At 40.1% G+C, this 21,576-nt stretch overlaps 1 protein-coding gene and 1 long non-coding RNA gene across 4 annotated transcripts in view; one reads left to right on the top strand and one right to left on the bottom strand.

Annotated features, from left to right (window-relative positions):
- The window catches only part of RNF144B (ring finger protein 144B), an 81,499-nt gene that overhangs the window by 38,269 nt on the left and 21,654 nt on the right, over positions 1–21,576 (bottom strand). Inside the window, exon 1 of one of the 3 annotated variants that reach the window (XM_061449566.1) lies at positions 8,068–8,759. The exons of the other annotated variants lie outside the window; for them this stretch is intronic. The gene's annotated coding sequence lies outside the window, so the exon portion shown is untranslated. Of the gene's footprint in view, positions 1–8,067; positions 8,760–21,576 lie in introns of those variants that run through there. 3 annotated transcript variants of the gene reach the window in all.
- Positions 1,546–2,250, top strand: LOC133266431 (uncharacterized). Its single transcript, XR_009742405.1, has 2 exons — positions 1,546–1,739; positions 2,111–2,250. It is a non-coding gene; the product is annotated as an uncharacterized LOC133266431 (long non-coding RNA).

The following is a 21,576-nucleotide window of genomic DNA, read 5'->3' as shown; positions in this document are numbered from 1 at the left end:
AGGAGCTTTCAGAAGGTCAAATGAGTTATCTTGGCTAGCTGTCTCAGCTGAAACAGGAAGTCAGATGTAAAAATTTGCCTTTGACACAGAAAAAAAAAGTTTATTTTTGTTAATCAAATAACAAAACCTTGGGATATGTTAACTCCTTGAGATGGAATGTTTATAGCTTAGACACGGGTGTGCTCAGAAGATAGTTGTGACACTGGCCTGTTCTAACATCAAGGATTTTTAGAAGACATTTGTAAACAAGCATTGTTCAAGTGAAAGCAATGGGACTTTTACAGAGGGACCAACTTCATCTGTTTGCTCATATATGTACTGTTCTTCTAACAAGAAACTAATGGGGCTGTCAGGCTCCTCTGGCTGGAGATGGCTCCTTTTTCAGAGTAGCAAAGCTGCGTCTGGAGCAAGCAGCGTCCTGACTGCAAGGGAAGCAGGTCAAGGCAAGTGGAGATATGACACAAAGCCAGGCCTTGAAAAGGACAGCAAGAAACTTCCTAGGGCCAAGAGAAGCGTGAAGAGTTTGCCAGAAACCAAAGAACAACTCAGCTGACCGAAACAGTGAAATTGATCCTCCACTGAATTCTGCAAAAGCACCATGTACCAGATAAATTTACTTACCACCTACTGAAAAAAAAAAAGTGCATATTTAGGTGTTTAGTTTTGGAAGCGATGATCTGAACACTGTTTTTTCAGTGCTTGCAATAGGATGATGCCTTTAACATTGCTTTGATTTCATCTTGTCAGGCTGAGGTAACTGCAAACTTGCAAGATTATGGTCCAACAGTCTACTCACTACAAGCATCAAAAACACGCAACTTTATATTTACATCAACAGGAATCAAAGAATAAGTTAATTTTCTTTTATAACAATTTTTGTGTGACTGCTCAGTAAGACTATTAAGTATAATTTTTTACTTTGCCCCTATCTAATCTTTCAGTCAAATATGCTGTCCATTATTACAGAATAAACATGCTGTTCAAGGCAACCAAGATAAACAGGTACTACACTGAGAAGTGCCCTTGATCCAATACAACTCAATGATTTAGAAAGTGGTCACTTTCAAGTTTTAGCTACAGTGACGTTCAGTGAATCAAACGCTGGGAATCAAACCTGAAGATTAGACCTTGGGGAAGTCTCTATCACAAACATAAGCATTTTTTATTATGAAAGCAACATAAATTTAATTTTCCATTAAGAAAACAACACTGACTATACTGGAGGTTGTTAAGAAATAATATAGTCATTAAGAAGAAGGGTTTGGACCCAGATAGGAACAGATCGTTTTGAAACTAAACACATGCACTTACTGAAGGAACTATTACTGTTTCTCACAACTAGTTACTAAACTAATCAGAGTGTAACCCTAAACCACCTCTCTGCTAGCTCCTGAATGAACCCTATCAAAGTCAGCTGCAGCTGGAGATGACAAAAGGACAGAGCACTGAACTAGTCCCAACTCTGGCCAGAACTGCAGAGGCAAAAGAGGGAAATAAACACCAGCAGCAATCTGCTGACTGAGTTTCTCTCTGCTTTCCTCTTAATATCCACATTTGCTCTCCCTCTGTTCCAGCCCTCGGATGGGAAGAGCAATGAGACCAGCATGCTGGGAGACAGCTCCTGGGAGGAGCTCTGCTGCAGGTGATTCCTTCCACATTGCCTGCTGCCCCAGTGTGAAGAAGCCCCATGGTGCCCGCCCCATCAATCAAGTGTGAATACGGAACATCTCTAACCTCTGGTAGGCTTCACATACACTCCATTTAACAGAAGTTGCAAACTATGCTAGAATAACAGTAATAGCTTCAATTACAGTTAGTTTTACACTCTTGACTAAATTTAGCAGCTACATATTTTTAAATCACCTATATATTCCCACTTTTATAAATTAACATTTTTAACAGAGCATGATATGTTTTGCTCTGCATCTTATTAACTATGTAAGACAGAAATGTAATTTTCTTAAACTTGAGAAAAAAAGCTTTGCAGCAGCTCAGACGAGGACCATCATGCATGCAATGCACGTCCATCATGCGATGCGATATTATCTCATTGCTGCCCTGCCCTCTCCCACCTAACTTTCTGTATCCATCTTCTGTCTCCATGTTTCAGGCTTTAAGCACTCACAGAAGATTTTTGCTGTACAGTGTTAAGCACAGGGAACACAGTTATTTTCTCAAAGGCTCAATGCAACAACTTAGAAATCCAGATGATACTACAAAACATATAATAAACCAGAAGTGTACATCAAATGCAGTTAGAGGTTTGCATTTATCATTCCCTCACTTGAGTTCCAAATTTCAACCTCTATTGCAGAATTAATTTCAAAGGAGAACAGCAACCTGTAAACATACAAGATTGCAGACTCAAGTGCCTTAATATCTGTTAACAACTGGCTAGTCTCTACATGATCTTACCCATGAAGTCAAAGCCCTGCCAATGGCAGTGTTTCCAATAGCTCCAATGGACCTGCTTTATGTGTGCAAAGACAAGCAACTAGGAGCAGACGAAGAAAGGTGTCCCACCTCTCAAACACTCAGTAAAATGAGTATGTAGAACACAGCACTGAAGGAACTTATAGACTTACTATACTAGAGTGAGCCAATCTTACAAAAAGCTTCTGAAGATATCTTTCTGCTAGCTGGTCTGTTAATAATGACCTTGGCAACTAATGCCCCTCAGACAGGCATTCTGTCCTCATTCTTAAGGAATTACAAAAAAGGACCTACGTCCAGAATTCTCTACTCCTTCTCTACTCCTCTCCCCACAACTGCATGTTTCCTTTGTTTGTTGGACTATGCTCCCAAAATGTGGGAAGCTAAGTCAACAACAGGTTTGAAACCAGTCAAGCCACGTACACTGCTTGGGTATTTGCAATAAAAACATTGACCAATCCAAAAAACACATGTCCTTAGAGTAGAATCAGCTTAATTATATATATATGTGGCTTTCACTCTACTCCAGGCAAAGGGCATGACTGCATTTCCCACAAATCCTCCCTAGAGGGCTGCGATAGAGATTCCCCACCACTGAACCCATTAGTGCAACTGCGAACAGGTCAGGAAGGTGCAAGGTCCTCTCCATTGTGCAAAACTTCAGCAAGCAAGTTATTGCTGGCCTTGTGGATGTTATCTTAGCCCTATAACGGGTAAACCCTATTAGGAAGAGTTCCAGGACCAGTGGTTATTGGAGTGTTTGCTGCTGTGAAAAATCTTTAAGAGCGTGCAATACTAAACAGCCCACAGGATCAGCTAGTTTTCCCCACTGACTACATAGAATCATAGAATGGCTAGGGTTGGAAGGGAAGAACATCTAGTTCCAACCCACCTTCTTTTTTTGAAGGGGGAAAAAACAGCTTGCTTTCCTTCATCATCTCACCACCTCCACCCATCAGAATGCTTCCAAAATTAAGCACAAAGCAGAACACATGAATTTTCCCATCTACAGCTCAGATATAACCAGTGTCAGCCTGCACATCACAGCTTCTACTTAATCTTGGAATTTTCTTTGCATGCAAATGATTAGCTTATATACTAGCTGTCAAGAAATGTGTTTTACCTTCTATGTATACAGGGGTTTGGAGCATGCAATTTTGAATGATTGGCAGCTATATATACATAAGCAAGGAATTCACCCCTAAGCCGCAGCAACATATAGTACATAAAAGCATAAGTAGAGGTAGTCTTGAAAGACCTGTTTCAGTCCCTGAACACAGAGATACAGCTCTTCCATTGCAATGTTTTTCCTTTCTGTAAGCATAGAGCTCATAAACGTTTTCAGATCTGCACATTTACTCCTTTACAGTCTGAAAATACAATAGCTTGTATAACCAAACATGAATATCAAAGCTTCAGTCAGACACCCAGACAGCGTCCACTCTGAGCAATGACTCATGTCTTATACTTTCCCTCCTCTCCTCATCATTACAACAAAGTGAAAGGTAGAAAAACAACAGTCACAAACACTGACATTCTCAATTAAAGGGGAAGAAACATGAGAATGACAGTAAAAGTATAAAGTAATTCTGTACTCTGTCTCCTAGTCAGCATCTCTGATCTCTCTTTCAGACCAAAAGCATGTAGAGAAACTCTCCACGACTCTTGTGTCTACAAAAAGCTCCAGCATACAGGTAGCTCCAAGCAGGGGATGTGTTCTAGCATGCACAAACGCACACACACACGCTGGACTTTTCCACAGTAACATCCTGGTTATAGTTTTCATGAACAGCATATCTTGGCTTCACTATCATCACTGGTAACAGTTCCAGACTAACACCAAAAAAAATACACCTTATTAAGTCCCAGTTCTGGTAGTCCCACCCTGACTCAGCCAATTGCCCTTATTTACAGTCTCTGAAGTCTGTCAGGCAGGTACTGAACTTCTCATTAGGTTTTATATAAACTTAATTTAAACAAGGAGTCCCTTCACTACAGAATGTCCAGGACTGCCTTACTTCAGAAAGGCTATCCATTCCGTAGCAGGAGCCAGATTCACATATCCCAAATCTCTGTGCCTGGTGCTGGTGGGCTTTGGGACTCCAGAGATTCCAACTCACTAAGAAACACAAGGCCCAAGGATACCCACAGGTCCCGTAGTCTAGTAGCCCAAACACCACTGAAGTTAAAACCATACCTGCAGTCACCAAGGACTTTCAAAGAATCAGGCAAACTGATGTCATTTCCAATTACAGATTATGGATTTTCCCTTGGAGGCTGATCAGATTCCCCTAGAAATACAGTGGAAAACCACCCAGGTTTTGGGCAACCCACAACATTTTTTCTTTATTGTAATAGAGTAAGAGGAACCAGAAATGGGGAACACATATGTCATTGTGTGCAAGTATCAACACATCCAAAGAGACCTATGAAACTGCATCAACAAAATGGTTTTTATATACCTACATTTTTAAACTGAAAGTATGTTTTCAATGCAGTTACCCTAGTCATGCCCTCAAGAAATCTCTACTTGGCACTTCTGCTCCTTCCTGGAAGCCTAGGAGTTGGAAAAGTCCCTCTTTTGTAGGAAGTGAAGGATGAGGTCTTTTGTAATTTGAGATACTTTTTTTTTTTTATGAGTGTTTTAGTATCTGCTGGCACTTTATGAGTGTAATGCCCACTCAGTTCCCACTAAGCCGAAACCAGTTACGAGAGACACAGAGGAAGATTACTGAACACTATTTTCTTACTGATCAGCACAAAGTTATTTGGCTCAAGCATCTCTGTAAATATTTGTCCAAGACTAAGTAAATTTGCAGTGTACAATGGCCCTCCAACCTGTACTTCTATCAAGTGAGAAGTCTCATAGTCCAGCACTGGATTCCAGCTGTGCTTCTGCAGAAATACGGAATGCTAGGGGCTGAGCTTAGTAACACTGCTATCCTTCTCTCTGGATCTGTTCTTTTTCATTTTGTTCAGTATTCCATTTCACAAACAAAAAGAAGATTAATTCTGAGATGGAATGAATGTAAGGTTATTCCTGGCTGTTGGGTAATGAAGAGAATTTGTGAAGTGCATTACAAAGGGCTAGGTTTTGGCATGGGGAAGCCACAGGGAGAGGAGGGAATTGTACCCACCTCCCAAACAGCATGCAGAGGAAGATCTAGATCCAGAACAGATCCAGAACCATTTTCAGCCTCCTGAAGCTGAAGGCAATGTCTGCTTTGGCATGTGCAAAGAGGTTCAATGGACTCAGTTCACAGCAACACTGGCAGCCTGCCACAGTATTCTGTTCATGTATGCCTGTGACATCCATGGACCCAGAGCTGTAATTATGGTCTCAGATGTCACAGTACTACTAGCCCAAGAGATATTTATGGATCCAATACATACAATCTATAGGCACTGTATAGTTTCAGACACATCCAAGAAAACTCCCCACTCAAGAATAGGGACAGCAAGTCTGTAGCAGGTTTTTTGAGCTACTTATCAAAGAAGTACACTCCACCGGGTCTCACCACTAAAAGTCACTGAAAGGTCTGGACAGGGTGGATTGCAAGCACAGGGCTCAGACTCATACCACAGATACTATCAGAGGCATACTAATGAACTGGGAACCACAGTAAGTATTAGTGCTGCTTGTTTTCCTGTGAAGCGACTTGCTGCTTCTCACAGTTCCATTTTAAATTTAAGATGATAATAAGGACAAATACATACTTTCCTTCTCCACCAGAAGGGAAAGGCCAAATAACCACATGCACTATTTATTTCTACAAAGCTTATGAAGCATCTAGAGAACATAGTGTAATCCAAGAACCTAGCTAGAGAGAAACAACTCCATATTGTTTGCTATTTATGTTATTAACTTTTGCTCCAACATATACCTCCACACACATAAAACCACCAAAATGTCACCATTTGTGGGAAATACCATGACTATGCAGGAGTTCAGCATGGGGAACAGAAACTATACCAGGTTGCCAAATGCTATTCCTACATGAAGTGTTCGGAGGTTTCCATGTCCTTGCATAAGCAGACAGCACTTTTGTATTAAATACCCCCCCCCCGGACAGTAAGACACGTGGGAGAAAAGGAGTCTGATTCTCATCATAACTGGCTTGGCTCTGGAATAGCTCTAGTTTATTTTGAAGGAGTACCTCCCACCTCACCACAGCTTTAGGCACTCTGCAAACACATGCTTCTCCATCCATAATCTAAAGCATTACTTTTGGCATCATAACTGCAGCCATCCCTTTATCAATGTGCTGTAGTTTTTTCAAACCTAGCTTATGTTCACTGAGGGAAGAGCTTAAGCCACTTTCATGCTATCACAAGAACCCCTACACCCACTGAAGTTCAGGCATAGGCAAATCCCAAACAGGACCAGAATCAGGTCAATATATACATTTTGGAAAATATTTAAGGACAGGATTCTGAAACTTCCACTTCTATAACTATTGGTACTCCAAACCCAGTGCTTGCCCTTAACCAAGAACACTTGCCCTTCAGTCTGAGGGTAGCCAAACATATCATATTGCTGTGCCTGCACACAGTCAGGGGAAAGCTGCATGAGGGTATTTCAGTCACGGCCTGTATCTCTGCTGAAATTTACTTCTTAAAAGCATTCAGTGTCTATTTACCAAGAGGATGGGAAGTCACCTTGCAATGCTTTCTTAACTACACTCATCCTAAGTAATTTACTGCTTACTTATAATAAAAGTTACAATAAAACTGAAAAAGACAAGGCATTAGATATGACACTCATAAATATTTTTCTCTGAATTAAAATATATTGCTGTAAACAGTTAGGAAGCAGGGTGCCCTTGTATTACAGAAAATACAGAGCTTTATGATAAAACATCTTCGTTACTGAACCAGCGTTGTATTGAGACAGCCTTACTCTGAGAGAGCAGTGCAAACATGCCAGTAAATGCAGTTTTCTGTTCTTAGGGTAAAAAAGTGTAAATATGTAAACTAGAAAAGAAATGTACTATATATTTAGTATGTGCTTACATAACCACGTAACCCTCAACCCTGAGCAGATTAGACCTGCACATTAACACTAATATTACAGATCAGCATATTTTTCCTTCCTGATAGCAGCTGTACAAGATCGTGGCAGAAGAAATGCCTTTAAACCAGGAGTAAATCTCTGCATTTCAAACTAGGGCTCTCTCCAGCTTAATCAGATGTGTTTTCAGTGTGAACAGAGTTCTTGTATTCAAACTAAAACAGCTATAGTACTGACAGTATGCCATCTTAGCAACTGCTTTCCACAAAGATATGTCCTAATACTGCAACATTTCCAAACACTTTACACAGATATTTCTTTACAAGTTACACTGACAAAAGTAACCTCATCCTTTTGGGAAGTACCTGATGTCTATTTCATTTTCTGTGCCTTTAACAGTCAAGCCTCCAAGATTTCCTTTTGCCTCAGCTCTAAGCACCACACAGTTCAATTTTAGCCAAATGAAAAATAACATTTATTTTAGCTCTTTAATCACTCTACTTCTTACCTTTTTTTCTAACTAAGCCTTTCCTTCCATTAGAAGCAAAAGCTGGCTTCCTGTTGTATGCAGGGTAACCTTTGCTTTTAAGGAAAAAAAATCAGGACGCTGTATTCCGACTTACCTTGAAAGGAGAGTGGCATTCACTGCCAGCTGTGTGACTTTTCAGTAGCTGCACTCAGACTCCAGCGTTCCAAAGAACCACGATGTCACAAACCCCTAAAGCTCGCAACCAGGAGCAGAGGCAGATTGCTCTCGCACGCCCTTCCTCTTCACCCGGTATCTGACAGCTGTACACTTTTTAGGACTGCAGCAGGACTTGTCTCCCAGCCCCTTTGCCACTCCTGATAAATCATTCCCTCCCTGCTACTAAAAGCATGCTGCTATTATATCTTAAAAGCACGTCACAGCTTGTATGCAGTAGCTGTGGGAAAGCTGCATTTATTTATACAGGAAGCTTGAGTACAGCACTTCCTACTTCCCATCCGAGTCTCAATTCAACTGCAGGTGATTACTTAAACCCTGTCAGCTTCCAGCCAATGCATACCCTACGTTCTTATTTGGGTATCTGTAATGCTTTTAATCGGAACTGCCACCTGAGCCCTGACGTGATAAAACTGAAAGAGACAAGGCATTAGATGCCACACTCACAAAAACCCTCCCAATTGCCATTTAACCTGTTTTAGGATAGCAGTTTGTATAGCTGCTGCCCTGTCAGCAGATGATGTCTGAAACATTGCTGGCTTCTGCTTATCCACACATGTGAAAAATGTTATCTAAAAGAACACCAACTTCTTCACATTGGAGGGGAAGGCAGCAAAAATCCTAAACTGACAAGTGAAGCACCGGTGTAATTTCAAATGTGAGTGCTTAATGATGATGGTGCTCACCTTATTCTGCCAATAGGTAGGCTTCTGTGCAAGTGGGGCTGGAAATGCTGCAGTTCTGCACCCCAACCCTATGGGTGTGATCCACACCAGCCAAGCAGCCCAAGAAGGTACTACTGTGCCACGTGACACACGAGTCCTCAAGAACTTTTCCTGCTGTAGGAAATGTACCACACCCACAGATAAGAAGTGCAGACACATCGGAGTGCAGGGGGTGCAGAAAAACAGAGGCAGAAACAAGTATAGATGCTAATCCGCAATTTTCTCTCCATGATGAAATAAGTTTACTTTGTGCAATTATGGCTGGCATTTTGCCTTCAGGACTTTTCTGTGAAGACCGACGTACAGGCATTTCTTCCAACGTACAGAAGCTCACAGCTGAGCTTTTAGTTATTTTCAGACAATTATACTGCACCAGATTAATTTAAGGAAGAAAGCTCATGCAACTTTAATTCAGCCTCCTTGCAACTATGCATTACAGCTTTGCTTCAGTTATCATCACATACTCTCTTTCCCCTCAGAGTACGTAAAAACTTTTATCAATCTATTTGGCATTGGGTGTTATATTTAATTTTCTATCTGGAGAGGGAGGGAGTAATCACCAGAAAAAATACAGCCATTCCAACATGTGGAATTATATTGATCCCAACAGTGTTCATCAATAGGATTAGGCAACCTAGAGCCATGTCACAGATATTGCCTCTTGAGCTAGTAGAGCATTTCCCAGTAGGAGCAGACTTTCTTTCATCCTCAGCAGTGACCAATCCTAGACAGTACTCAAGAAACACATGGGGCTCAGAGCTATTTTTTAGGCCTCAGAGCAGTAGTGAAAATGTTGAATTCTGTCTCAAACTTGACAATTAGAAAAGCAGTCTCCTTCAGTGGTCAGATTTTTACCCTCCATCTTCTGTTCTAGTATGAAATACCTTAAGCCTCTCTCATGGTCTTTTCGCCACCTCTCCTCTCTTCTCCCTCCCTCTGTTCCAGTTACTATATTTTCTTCCTGCAGCTGCTACCTTTGCTACCCTGCCTCCATCACACAGGTACTTGGTAGGCCACAGATGAAGCATTGCAAGAAAAATCTTCCTGCTCTCAGCTCCTGTGCTCAACACCACAGCACTTGAACAGCAAAAGGACAACTAACTCAAGGATGAGATTGGTGAGACAGGAACGATACAGGAAATCAAGTCATTCTTGCAGATGTAGGGAAAATGGCAGTGCAGTAGGTCCAGAAGCAGAGCAGGGCAGCTGCCAGTAGTAAAGTAGCAAAAGTAGCATCTGGTTTGGTATTTACTCCTTGCTGGCACAATAAAACAAAAACAAGCCTCACTGCAGTAGCCTCCACCAGTCAAGAGAAATAACTGCAAATAAAGGCTAATCATCTTTCCTTCAGATAAATGATGAGGCCAGCTTGTATCTAAGGGAGCTGTTCTTTTGAACTAAGGAAACTAGATTAGACCATTAAAATGCAGATAAATTACGGAAACTTCAGCTGCAAACATCACAAGATATTTTTATTCCGTTTTCTACTATGTATCTCTATGCATAGAAGTTACAATGTCAGTGCACAAATGTGGAAAACTGCTTACAGCAAAATATCCCTTAAACATCACAAAATCGGTGAGAAACATTGTGAATGTTTCTCAAGACATCTAATTTTCTGCAAAATGTTAGTATGTGCTTATTCCAAACACTCCACTTCTAGGGTATCAAGCTGCAGTCCCCAGATTTACATGCAGAAGAAGCACTTACTGATGCTCCGTGGACAGCTGGCTATTCCCCTTCTTCCGTTTTCACTTCTGTATTTGCCCCTGCTTCTGTGCTTATCCAGGATCTCTGCAGCAAAGATGAGCTGAAGGTGATGTGGCACTATGCAAGAGCTCAGGCTATAAGGACTTGAGATGATCAATACTGATGACTTTTTCCACTGCCATTACCAAAGGTGTGAGCTGGACTCTTATGAGCTCTTCTGTCAAAACTGATTTCTCTTCCAGCCCAGGTACTGCATAGTTTCACAGAAGCACATCTTCTTCTTAGCAAGCTAATTTAGTGAAGTGTTATGAGTCATGCGAAAATTGCTACCCAGCTCAAATCCCTGAATCTCTTAACAGAGATTGATTGATTTCCTCTTTCAGCCAACAAAGAAATAAAACACAAGTTCACAAAGTCATACAGTGCCAGTCAAGGCACAAGCTAAGCCCTCCCCATTTGCTTTCTTCTTCAGTAACAATGATACAAAGCACAAAACTGAGAAGGTCCAATTAAATTTTTGGACACTCTTAACTGATGCTTTTATAACTCCAAGGCTGGCAGTATGGACGTGCCTCTGAGCTGACAGATGCCAAAATACAGTACCAGTGTGAATTTTTAGTGGAGCTACTAGCCAGTAGAAGAATAAAGGTTATCATAGTTAATAACTAACATGGCTGTGTCATCCTTGCAGCTACTTGAAATACTTACAAAATGACTAAGCCAATTTGGCATTAACTAAAATTACTAATTAATTTATGATGTAGGTGGTTAAAAAAGTAATACCATGACCAGTGAAAAGCCCTCTCATATCCCACAAACAGAATACCATTAACAGCAAGTGAAAACACTGAGTTAGTGTATAACTAGCAAGCAGTTTCACTGTAATTCTACCGAAAGAAGTAGGATTAACTTGTGAGGAAAACCAAGGAAATTTTCACTACCTCGATTCACCATTTTCAACTCATAAAAAGCAAATATCTTTAAAAATAACTGCTACCCATAGGCATAAAATAAAATCAGGTTTTGTAACAAGCTTTCTAAAACCAGAGCCTAACTAAGAAAATCATGGTTTTATCCACTTCACATGCAAATTATCCATTTTCCTATGGGCAAAAATGGAGTGTATATGTAGAAAGATGGTTTCACAAGAAAAGTAGATACTAATGTGTAACATAACCAATGCTGAAAACAAAACAGGAAGGGGTTTTGCACAGTGGATATACATGTATTATCCGAAGTTGCAAGCATGACACCCCTGATGTCAGGGCTAAGAATAGTTTTCTTTAATGGGAACTATTTTAAAGGGGGATTACACCATCAAAAGTCATTTGTGCTACCTTCGTAAATCTAATGTTTTAAAAAAGGAATCTCTACTAATGTATGTATTTATATAATCAGGCAACACAAGAAATCAGATGTCAGTGCAAAAAATATAGACCTATGTAATATTTACATGCAGCAAGCTTTACTCAAAACAGCTACAAGAAAATCAGGATGACATCTTTTCCTGTTTAAATAACGCTACTGTTCTACAATTCTGACTTGATATGCAAGTCATTCACTGACAAACCAGGCCTGAAATCTTCATTATTCCCTTCAGATAAAACATAGTAAAACTTTATTATAAGGTGTTTTGCACTGGAGTGAAATAAATCAAGTTAAATGATTTTGAAAGAATAGTAGGTGCAAATCCAAGAGTTTTTTACTTTACAGTAAAAAAGTGAGTGGGATGGCACACTGTCTACTGAACATTTATAATCATTATGATCTCAAAACACATGGATTTGTCTCAGACACAAAGAGAAATGGTAGGTGACTTACACTTATCCTGCTCTATGAAAAGGCAAAATGCAATACTCATTAAAATTTGTTAGCAGTCCGTCTCCAAACAAAACATGATCATATGGCTTCCATAAAGCCCTCTTTCTTTTCTATAGATACTTTTTCCTGTGTTTATACTTTGAAGCACTTCCTGACATACTGGAAACTAGCTTTTGGTATTTGATCCATATGGAACAGTGCTAGAGGAAAAATCCATACAGCTTCACCAGAAAACAATGAGAAGACAGCCTGCTACTCGAGTGGGTAAGTTTGAGGTGCTCAGAAATCTCAGCTTAAAGATCAAGGCTAGTGGCTTTTACTGTACATTACTGGAGTTCCAGTGCAGCTTGTTTGCTGGTGGCAGAGATCCTGTTGCCACCCTGTGCAAGCGGGTCCAGCTCCCCAGCTGGATAGCACACAGAGTTTCACCCTGACCAGCACCACCTCATGAAATGCTGGAAAAAAATAAAACCAGCTTTCCTAGTTCTCACATTCCTGTGTAACACATACAGATGTGGAGTTGCTTAGGTCTTCTGAGGATCAGCTAACAAGTGAGAATTTCTAGCTGCAAAAAGATTACTTTCTAGAGTAGTATCTAGGGTACCATATTACATACATATGAAATAAGGGACACTGAAGATGTCCTCTTCTCCAGCTCTCTTTTAAATTAGGCATACATTTTTAACAAGAGTATAGAAAAATTGCAAAAGAAAAACTTAAGTTTGGCTACATGAATTTCTTTTCTTTTAACTGCTTACAACCAGCTTCAGCATATGGCACAGGCTTTCAATTATGCACAGATTATTTTTTTTCCTGTTTGCCCAAAGTGACACCATCTGTTGACTTTTAACCAGTGTTTTGGTAACGTACCTAGAATTGCAGTAATTCCAGACATCAGAATCACCATCAGTTGAGAAAGTGAGAGGGCAAAACCATCCTGGCAGCCAACACAGGAAGCTTCCTCTGTAAGAGAGGAGGTCACCAACCTGTCTTCATCATGAGGAAAAAATGTGCACACTGTTTTCACTTCTCCATTTCTACCACTCCTTCTGTCCTGTCCCAAGCTCTTAACAGCCCTTTTCTGGAAATACTAAGAGACAGCTTTATTCCTTCTGACCCAAGCCAGTCTCTTTAAGTCACAGTTTTGCCTTAGCTTCATGAGACTCTATCTAGCTTGTAAGACAGAAGGAGGGGAGGGGGATGTTATAAAACACACTTCAGCCCAGGCTTTTTTGGTTTAACTATACCTCTGGAGTCAGTGATGCACAGATCAGAGATGAGACAGAGCTGAGGCACCTAATTTTATGGCTATAAAAGCCAACAACAGGACTTCCAGAGACATGTGACAGGCAGGATCAAGGTGTGGAGCTAAAGCATAACCTCCATTCATCTCTTTTCTTTAGTATTCAGGTGTGACACAGACTTATGCTTTGACTAATTTAGTGTGAGGAATTGTTTCCAAGTTGAGAGGGGTTACTCCAGTGGTTATGCATGGAAATGCTGGAACTTAAACACACCCATGTAAGAAAGCCAAGAACCTGTCCCTCTCTCCCAGCATCCCTCTCTTACTCCATTCCCCTCCTCTTTATAATCTCCTTTCTCTATCTTGGTTTACATTTCATGCACTTTTGGTGAGACCAGACGTTAAAAGGTTTGTCCAGATCTACTTTTCCCCCTACAGAATTTAATTATGCTGTTAGATAATCCCAGATAGTAAGAGTTTTTAAGGATTTCAGCCTCTCAGTGCACCATAGTAGGACTGTTTGAGCGAGCCTATCCCTGCCGTTTCAAGCTGGCCACCTTTGCAGTGACAGCATCCAATAAGGACACAGTACGGCTTCCCAGATGAGAAGCAGCAACATCTTAAACTCATGCAACTGTTTGCTGGCAGCCATGGTGTTACAGCTGTATAAACAAAATCCAGGATCACTCCAGATGTGGGTCCCTTGTTAGGACAGAACTTTTTTACCCTCCTTTGCTTAGAGCAAAAAAAAAACCAGCAATTACAATAACCCCCTTGGAACAACATCACCGCCACCTAGCAAGTGGTTGCTAAATTCAACAATTCCAAAATTAGCATACTGAGAGCTCAAAAACAAACAGATTGATTGCTTGCTGCAAGTGATGTAAGGATTCATTCAGTCACACTGAAATAATTTGGCTGGTTTTATCTTCGTGTTGTTTATTTTTGTGTCTGTTAACATTCAAGTGCCAGGTATGTTTATCAAAAAGATGCTTTTTACCTAGTAACTTTTCAAAAGTCTCTTGTAAAACTAGTTAGACTCATTTGGACAGAGACAATCTCTAGGAATAGAAACATGAGTTTTACGAAACTGGACAGGGGCAGAAGGGCAAAAGGCATACCAGAACCTTTGCTTTTCCAAACACAGATAAAATCCAAGCAAATAGTGTTTTCTGCTTCACTGCCATCTGCGGTCATTGAAGAAATGGTAAGTGAACTCATCTTTTTGTTAAGCAGGACTTAATCTGTAAGAATCCATGGGCTTCACTTAACTCCCCTATACTTGTCAGGAAGAAATATAAACATTCGAGCATATCCTCCAACCTTTTATTTTAAACATACATATGTATTTCCTGGGGTATGACAAAGCAAACTAGTTAGGAGCAAAATCTATCATAAATTTATTCCCACAGAGAATCACTTTGGATGATATAAACAAAGTTTTGAAGCGTGAACTCAGAATCTGTATAGATTCCACAAGTTCTATTTTTCTCTGACCACAGTATATGAATGCAACGTGAAAAAAAAACACGCTCAATGAACTCTATCAGTAAATAACAAAATTTCTCCTATATGATTGCAATTTACAGATCTGGAGAAAAAGCAATTTCCCAGCTCACAGGGACTGGAAGTGCTGCTTTGTAGAAGAAGAAAAAGAGGCTTTAGTAAAGAGTAGAAACAAATGGCCTGTTTGCATGGATAAAGCAATAAAGTCTTGACATCTCCCTTACTTCCCATATGACCAAACTTGTCAGCTCCCGCCTGCAAAAGGCAGATGGGAAGAAACTTCCAGAATCTTGAAGTCTACCAAGGAGGTATAAGAGAACATAAAGTTTAAGGAAGAATAGGGGCCAAAGGCAGGAAAAACATTTGACTCTCTTGAATGTCAAATTAACAGCATGAAGAGACTGAGCATTACACTCTCCTGTCTCTCTCCCTGCTTTTTGTTCATGTATGGAGTACATCTGCTATAATGAAAAAAAGGCAAGTGAAAGGGAGGAAAAATCACGCACACAGAATATTTCTAACATTTCATGAAAAACATACAAAAAAGGGAAAGTTATTTCAATTTTGCTAATTTAGTGCTTCCTTTCTAAAACCAGCTTTTAAAATAAGCTTTTAGCTTTGCATAACTTCAAGGCTTTCTGAGAAACATAACAGAGAAGGTGAGAAACAGCATTTCCCAGTAGCCTCACAGAGATCAAACTCAGCGACAGAAGCAGACATGTAGCATCTCCAGCATCCCTTCTGGTGACCACAAATGTCTCTCCAGTCTCTGAGTGTCCCAAGGAGCAAGCTGCCACAGGCTTCAGCTGTGAAAGCAACAGGAAGCACCTTTCTGGGCCGATGAAACTGGAACAAATATGCTGCTTCCTACTGAGCAAAGCTCAGAGAGATTATCCAGCACAACTTGGTAAGAACCACGTTCTTCACCTAAGATTCTTTTGAAATACAGTCATCATCAAAATATGCCACAGAAACTTGCTTACAATAATGGCTTCTTGGGTTTGGGTTAAAATAATTATCAGATTGTGATATATGTAGCACCCAAACTTTGTACATGGAACAGAATTTGGACAGGGGAAAATGATAACTTATTTCCACCATGGTTTTGCTCCTGATCATACTGGTTTACGGATTTGAAGGGTTTCTGGCAGTTCTGTTTAACTGGTATTTTTAGGAATAGTCATTTCTTCCCCTCCCCCACCCCAAAGAAAAATGACAGGAAGCATGAATCAAGACTGTTTAAAAACTAAAATAACAACTTCCTTTGTCCTTATTGATAACATTTTTGGGCTTGTGACCTGAGTGGATATTTGTGTGTGTGTTGACTGTTGGAAATCTTTTCCAGTGACTCACTATTTTGATGCAATTTTTTACATAAAGCCAACAGTTGATCTTTTGTGTCACTTATTCTGTTCTTGATTAGGAGGGAGAGGAGGGATGTGAAAAACATAGGAAGAGTAAGTAAAATGAATGTTTTACAGGAAATTATATGGATGTTCTGCTGCAGTTAATTTCCAGTAAACACAGCAGAGTATGGCATGAATGGAAATAATAGTGATAAAGGAAAAATTCCAAGAATCAGCTTTAGCAATTTGATTGTCTGTCCATGAAACATGGAAGTTACTTTAGCTTCCTTCAACTGACAACAAATGCACAATGCATCTTTTGTCATTTAGTGATAACCCAAATGTACAACACTCCATGTACCATGATGTTTTCAGTATGGATACCATTATGAGCCAAGAGGTCCATCCACTGCTCTGTCCCGACCACCCAAGGTAGGCTACTGGCACTGTATCAGTGATTAAGATTCCCTCACATTAGAGTGTCCCCAGACTGATGACCAAGATCTCTGCTCTGTACCATCAATTGCCAAACATTATTTTTTCAATTATAAATTGTATAGGAAGAGTACAAAATGCTGATGAATTTAAAGCAATGAAGGGTTTGATTGTTGTGTGTTTATAGGCATGTTGCTGAGAAAGTCAGTAAGAAAAGTACTTTCCTCATTCAGAAGGTATTGTAAACTATGGTTTTTCTCAGGAATGAAGATTTATTAAAAAGGCAGATTTATGCTCCAAACATGTACATGAAGAAACGGGTGAGTAACAAAGCTGACGAAGCCTCGTTTCTAAGGATTTATGTGCCTTAACACTACTAAAACAATAACCCCCAACACCCTGATACTGTGTACGATGTGCCTCTGGGCAAGGCTCAATGCAGGTTACGACTTGCATTGATCCACATGAGAGTGGTGAGGCACTGGAACAGTAAAATGCCCCATCCCTGAAAGTGTTTTGACCCTGGAAAAAGTGCACTAATTTTATCAGCTGGAACACCACAAAGAAAAAACAACCCTTACTCATTTGTGCCCCAGGTGTCTTGTATACTTTTTCATACACTGTAATGTGTCTTGCACTTTCAGGCTAGAGGGATTCAAGAGTAAAGCAGAGAAACATACATGCTCAACAGGGAAATGCAAAGTGAATTACTAGAATGAAAAGTTAGTCAATATTAAAAAAAAAATAGTTTTCTAGTGACCATCACTAATCTGATGAACTGGATTGTATTTGTTTGGAAGATAATACTATTGACCATTCAAACAATACAAACTGTTGCACATACACATGGCATATGTCGATCTTGCCTTAGCTAAGGTAGAATAGACAAATACCATACACACTCTAACCACCTGAAAACTAGATGTGAATACAAAATAAATACTCACTCATTGCCTTCAGAGGTGGGATGGGATCATGAGGTGCCACTGATACCTCTCATTTCTGAATCTCTCCCCAAGGTCTTCCTTCCAACTTCTCACCTTCTTCTCTTTAACTTTTCAATGTATGCCGTGTATGTCTTGTAATCTCAGCCACACAAAGACTTTGGTAGGCAGTTCTTAAAACCTCCTGATCAGTCATCCCTGTGCTACGTGTCTGAAACTGGCTAAATCTACTCTAAATTTCTAAATCTTTTCACCTTTTCTTCCAAATAGTCTCACTCAGCAAAACCCCAAATATCCCACTGTGAATATGACAGTAGTTTATGACTTTTACTATATATAGAAACATAAAACATGCTCCAGTGTGTTTGATCTTGGTTTTGCCTTAAAGGCTTTTGTGTGAAATGTGTTGAACCGACATTTTTGTTAGTATATATAACTTAGTTCCTGTTTTACTGGAAATTCAATATGCATGACCATGGTATTTTTATGCTTGTCATTAATGTGGGCATAGGATTATCATAAGGCAAATCCTTTAGGAAATACCTACTTTATAATTCTTAACTGCTAAAATTTCTAGTATTAGAATGAAAGTAATTGTAAGAGGCTGTATTTTGTGGGACTGTGAGCTGAATTAATTAACTAGCCAGGTATCAATTACATTTTATCTTACAGATTTTCTGCATCCTACTTCAAACTGTAGTCCTCCTGCAGGGCATCACCCAAAACCACAGAAAGCTGCACTGTCAAAAAGAATTCATAGCCTCAGCTGCAATCAGAGGGAACAAGGAACAGTTATTGAAACAACAAAAGAAGAAAAGGCAGGAAAAGTGTGACTGGAAGAAGCTACCTTTTTATACAACTAAATTATTTAGAAAATTTGACATTTCTTCTTCAGTCTCCTTTCTTCCTCATCAAGAAAATAAATAACTGCAATTCTTGACCAATATTAACTAGTCATCACTGTTGGCTAGCCACAGGTGTAAGTCACAGAGGAAGTGAAGAAGCTGAAGGAAGAGATGTTTCCCTTATGAATAATAAGGCAAGGTGCTTTTTTTTTTTTTTGGGGGGGGGGCACATAAAGGATCATTAACAACATGAGCAAGGCAGACATCATTGACAGAAGACAAGGGAGCAGCAATGTGCTCTGGAGAACCTGAAATGTAGAGAGAAGAAGCAGCAATCCTCCCTGCTGGCGGGCTCTGGGAGACAGGGCACTTGGCATGAGCTACAGGCCAGTGTAGGAAATGGAACAGCCACAGCTGAAGAGCCACAGTCACCATCACAGGTTGGCCAATGGTAATACCTAATGCCTGAGAAACACTAACAACCAAACCACACATTTCCTTTCACAATTTCCAGAACTGCCCATTTCATCACAAAAAAAAAAAAAAAAAAACTTTTCAAGCACATTTTATGAATTCAGCAGAATGCTTTTCCAGACCCAAAAGCCATCAGTTGAATTCAAGTGTTTTTCAGTCACCTTATTTTATTACAAAGCTTTTGTCTGCCACTGGGGTTGGCAGTGGCAAGAAAGAGAGGCTGCTGATCCCAACTCAGCCCCCTTGCAGAGTCACACAGAGCTGCACCTTTCCTCCAATACAAAGTCCCAAACCCTGCTAACACAATCCGCAAGGGATAAACAACCTGTCTTTGGCTAGACACATTTCTCCTTTTCAAAGTCCATTTAATCCTCATGAATGTTACCTCTATCAAGCCTGCCTTGAGCCAAGTGGCAGAGCACTACCTGGCAGAGCAGCTGAAACCTAACATGTGGAAAAGGGCTATCCACTCTCCTGAAGCTCAGATCTCCTCTTGAGCATTGCCTTGCCATGTTTTAGACTCTGGGAAAGCTTTTTGCCTTTGAGAAGTGTCACAGACTCCAGACCTCCTCCTTCATTTCCACCCCCTCTTTTGAAGTGAGAACAATTTCTCTATTTCCCAGCTCACCCAAACCAAACAAGCTGTCCTCTTACTTCTTTTTTTCAGCCCTTTCCCCCCCTACTGACACCATCTACAAGAACACTGGTGCAGTCCATCTGCGTTCTCTGCAGATCTTCAACCTTTTCTGGGACATGCAACATTTGTAGACTGCTTCACAGGAAAACTGCCCCACATTGGATAAAACTACCGTAAAACTAGCAACAGCTGAGAGCAGGATCTAGCCTGAAAGTTAAAAGGCTCACACAGTATGCTATCAACATTTGAAGTATTAGACAACCTTTAGTCCAGTACATATGCTATGTACTGTGACCATACAATTACGTTTTTTGTCTTAGTATCGTTCACAAAACTGATCTGATGGTTGCTAATCAGCTTTTCAACTTCTGTAAAGGCAAAATCAGTAATGCACACTAACAATGCATGGGAATTTCCAATAGGCTTTCCAAGCGGACAAAAAAAGTGATGAAGAGCCCTCTGCTCCTGTACCTCATCGCTTTCAAAAAGCTACTGAGCTAAATGAACATGCTAAGGTCACCTAAAAACCAGGTCTGACCAGTTATTCAGTGGCCCTTCAAGAACAAAATAAATACTTTAAAACACTGTTCATATTTAATATTTCCTCTAACTTCAAAAGGGAAAAGTCAGTAAAATAGAAGAGAGACTACCTAGTCAGAACTACCACAATAAAGAACCAAAAAACACTGATGAGAGAGTGCAAATTAAGAGCTGTTGTGAAAACTGGATAGTGTCTGGCAGCAAGAGATTGAAGAAAAACACACTGCCATGTAAAAGAGGTATAATGTCTGAAAAGATGTGCAATTATTATTATTACCCAGCTATCACAGGGTTTAACATTATCTCTTCAGACTCCATCAAACAATTTCATAAGGATCTTCATTAACTAAATCAAATAGACACTGCTGGAGAAAGAAGTTACTGGTGTTCCCAACTGCTCACTTGTGGGATAAATACCTTTGAGATCCAGAGGACAAAACAGTGCACCAAAATAGAGTTTACCTTTGGGGGGGGGGGGGGGGGGGGGGGGGGGCAGGTTGCCAGAATGATTGTAGCTTGCTTACTAAACTTCAGTCACTCCTTCTGCCTTCCTTTTATTTTGCTTCCCATCTTCCCTTATATTACAATGTGCTGCATAATGTTGTTAAACACATACGTTTACGAATGTTAGAGAAAAGTAACCTTTTGAATTCATTCAGCAGGAACCAGAGAAGTTGCAGATGAGGACCAAAGACGATTCTCTCCATCCCCTCTGAAACGGTGGCTCTTCCCAGGGGTACATCAGGCTTGATTATTAAGTTCTCTCTCTGATGCAAGTACATACCAGTCTTGATTTTAAAGTTCCCTTTCAGTAAAACTACTGCCTGTGCTTTCTTTCATGCTACTGTGAAGAAATATGAACACAGAAAGCTGTATTTTTCTATCAATATTCTACAGACATGTAAAAGGGAATCTAGCTTTGCCCTCATGACTTATATTGTCAACAGAAAGCTTTAACTAAGTTACAGTAATATTATTCAGTTGAATTTAGTTTGCTGGATAGTAAACATATGTGAGCTATAAATCTCGAGAAACAAAAAATCTATTTAGCTGTAGGCACTTTTATATCACCAGTGGGTTTAGGTATGCTTTCAGCATTTTGTCTGTTCAATGCTAATGCCAATGGATTAGGCAGATTTGACAGGCCTACTGGTGCAGCTCCCCGATAAATTATAGGCTTTCTATCCACAGCAGGCCCTCAAT

The sequence above is a fragment of the Pezoporus flaviventris genome, unplaced genomic scaffold (genome assembly GCF_033815535.1).
Source record: "Pezoporus flaviventris isolate CSIRO_AGI_PZ_B2104156 unplaced genomic scaffold, CSIRO_AGI_Pfla_v1 ptg000007l, whole genome shotgun sequence".
Classification (NCBI taxonomy): domain Eukaryota; kingdom Metazoa; phylum Chordata; class Aves; order Psittaciformes; family Psittacidae; genus Pezoporus; species Pezoporus flaviventris.
The sequence above is the reverse complement of the archived record's forward strand: the minus strand, read 5'-3'. Positions and strand labels throughout refer to the sequence as shown.